The sequence below is a fragment of the Glandiceps talaboti genome, chromosome 23 (genome assembly GCF_964340395.1).
Source record: "Glandiceps talaboti chromosome 23, keGlaTala1.1, whole genome shotgun sequence".
Classification (NCBI taxonomy): Eukaryota; Metazoa; Hemichordata; class Enteropneusta; family Spengelidae; genus Glandiceps; species Glandiceps talaboti.
In genome coordinates this window covers 6,690,972-6,694,681 of record NC_135571.1, presented here as the reverse complement: position 1 = coordinate 6,694,681, position 3,710 = coordinate 6,690,972, and positions in this window count along the sequence as shown.

Genomic DNA, 3,710 nt, shown 5'->3' with positions numbered 1-3,710 from the left:
AATAAACTAGACTAAAGACTATTTTAGTTCACTGCTGATTCATTGTGTTCACATGACATATCTTAGCTCTTTCCATTTCCTTGCTAAGTAATTGCACCCCATGGCCTTCTCACGCATATATAAAGAAAAAACATCCGTCCCCAAAAACGTGCAAAAAACTGCATCTCTATTTCCTGAATTCATACACCACTGTGTGACATTTATCATATCGTTCATGAAGGACAGTATTTTTGACAAACGACTGAATTCAATACTCATAGTAACCTTTGAACCACTATTTTTTGTTTCATTAAAGTAGCCACTGAGATGGATGAGGATTTGGTAATTATTTTGGATTTTTAATTTATAAACCAATTTTATCTTGAAATTCATGGCTTCCAACTTGAGAAATTGCCAAGAAATACAGAATCAATATCCTTGTTTGTAACTCAATAAATTGCAAGAGCATAATAAATGGGTAAAACGTTTGATACATTTTCTACACATTTTTAGCTTTTTGCAATGTGTTGAGTTTAACACAAACACAGAATTGGTCTATGTTGTTTGACACTTTTTCAAGAAGGAAGCCATGGTACAATTGTTTTATAACTGAAAAATCCAAAATAATTACCAGATCCTCATCCACATGGCCATTTTAACTTGTGTGTTAAAACATTTTGATGTGTGGAAACTACATGCCATTATGTCTTGTAAGTATACACCACAAGTCAATATCGATGCCCCAACGCAAATGTACCTACAGACTATTATGAGAGGCCATGTGTGTTATTTGATACTGTATTATTACGACTGTAGTGCTATTTTTTTCGATCAGGCAACCACAATCTGTTCACTGAAATAACGTTGCCATGGTATGGTGTTCTATTCACACGTTCAACGTTTGTAACATTTGAAATTTAATTTTTAAAATGTCAAAGCTTTGAAATAAACCTCCCTGCCAGCATTGACACGACTTTGTAAGTTAAATTCTATAGTCTAGTGTTAGCACCTTCCCTAATGTTAAATCGGTACATGACCAAATGTCACTTTATCTCACGTGTGACACGCTTTGTCAATTGGAATCAATCATCTAGAGAGAAAAATACTTATAGCTGACAAACCTTGTGTTTCACAATGTATCTTTATTTTCAATCAAATGTAACGACTTTTATTTAGTTGGTCAATCCATCAAAATAATGAGCTGGGGATTCAGACATATGTAGAATATGATAATAGTTCATTTTGACTATATAACCCATAATGAAAGAGATTGCATATATTTTGATTGCGTTTTATATTATTCATGGAAAGTATTAGACATAAAATGTTTCAATTGCTTTCATTACAAGCCCAGCAAGTGGTGTCTCTCAATGTTATCAATCTGTAAACAGTGTAAGTACTGCAAATAGTAAATACTTAGTGAATACAGTGTAAACGCATGTGCTATAAACACTGTTTAGCATTTATTGAGTTAAATGTAAATCACAGTTGTGGCCTTGTCATCACGCTGCATCCACTCTGTTTTTAGTCATCAGGCTCATAAATTAACCACGTTAAAAATGCTGCATACTTGTCTTATAATTAAAAAGGTATTATTTTACCTTTGACATGAAAGCTGTAAACTAGTCTAGCCCACATTGGACTTGCTTATCAGGTGTTACGTGCTGTATATGACTCGATCGCCATATATATACCTGTTTGCATATTGTTAAATCATTCAGTGATTGTAAAGGACATTTCCCCTTTGCAATAGTTGGCAATATTTTAACTTCATAAGTGCATAATTAATGAGACTGTCTGTTAATAGTAAACCTTAAAGGGAGATAAACCAGCAGATTTATATGTATTTGTTTGGTAATTTATGTCTCATATTTAAAGGTACCTGCTTCTTGTTAATAGTATAATTTACAACCATTTGTTATTAGTTGAACTCGTGACGTGATATTCAGAAAATTACATAACCCTTACGTTGATATAATGTGTTAATAAAAACGTCGAAGAAACCCAAACTATAACATCAATGGTCGAACCTGTGCCAGAAGATGATTCCTAATTCTAATACTATCAAAGTCATGCACCAACATTGATCACATTTTGTCATTAAATCTAGACTTTTAGTAAGGATTTTCAATTCGCTTGAACTTAATTAAGCTTAAAAAAATGTCTGCTGCTTACTTTCGGCAAAAGTTGATATTGATTAAGGAAAATGAGTTAAATGAATGATAAATTTGCAGTAACCTTTTAGAGAATTCAGCATTTATACAACTTCAATTCACACTGCACGTAGCATATGCATGAGTACCAAAAGTATACGGATTTTAGACGTTCTGTACACTAAGCAGTCCAAGTTATCTTGGTACACTACAGCAATGATTAAAAATGTATAATGGCTATCACTTCATGAATTGTTAAATCAGTTAAAACGTTATGTGGAAAAACTTACAACTTTGAGATCTGAGGAAGAACACTTTTCTGCAATGCATAACGTTACACATATTATAACAACCACTCTCTGTAATATCTACTTATCAGTTATCAGCCAAACTGGGTTTTTTCTTCTTCAGGTTCGTTTTTTGCTTGCTATTTGAAGATTGATAAGCGACAAATAACAATCCCTTAGGGGTTTCTTTGCTTAATGAATGTGTCACTTTCTTCTAATTAATTCCTTCTTTAACACCTGATACACGTGATAATCGATACACATGCTAATCTCACGAGATGTAACACGTGTGTAGTTAGATTCATTTAAAGTAGAAGTCGTCCATTTTACACCGCAATTTTACATTTTTCCTGTTCAAGCTGCACTTCGTTGTTAAATATAGCCAGGAGACCCAACTTTTCAGCGACTCCCTGTTTCAACGCGAGTTTTCTACACTATTTAAATATTCGATACGGTCTATGCACAGTCTACCTTCCGTTCCATTTTTTTTTTATCTGTAAACGATGCAAATTCTTCAATGTAAATTATATCAAATAGCTAACATTACAACATGTGGATAAAATATTTGCTACATCCAGTTATATTTTACATGCCATGAGGTCGATACGATAAAGAAAGATATTTCCCATGAACAATTGCTTGCAAGATGGCCGCGAGTTCAAGGAATGCAGACGATAGACATATTGAAAGCCATGTTTTTCGTTACAACGTAAATCACGGTTTTATTTGCGAGGTTTTGAATTACCTAATCATTAGCAACGTCGGTTGCTATTAATGTTAATGGCTTCAGCTGTTCTACAACGGCTTCTAGATACTCGCATGATTTGGAGTCATCTCACAAGCTGGCTTCATTACTTTCGAATTAACTCAACCTGCCCCTGTGTAGCTAGTTAACAGAACTGGCTTTACGATGAAATATAATTGGGCACCTTTATAGCTTCGTCTTTGTAATGATTTGTAGTTCCCATATTGCAAGCCATGTATTTCTCGACAATAATCTAGATGCCCGATAAATGACCGTTAATCGAGCACCCAGCTTCTAATTCATCAACGTATTATTAGATACTGACTCCAGAATCATGTAGAGATTGCTACAGTGTACACAATACGCTATCCAAATGCAAGACGATAATATAGGTCGATACTGAACGTTGTCCAAGAATGTGTCTCAAATCTTAAAAGGTCCAGTTTATTTGTGCAGACAGATACGAGGATTTGGCAATGTAATGTGCACTGCAAAAATATTAAAATGTTTACTACAATTCGGCAGCATTATTATAGCAGCTCAAAT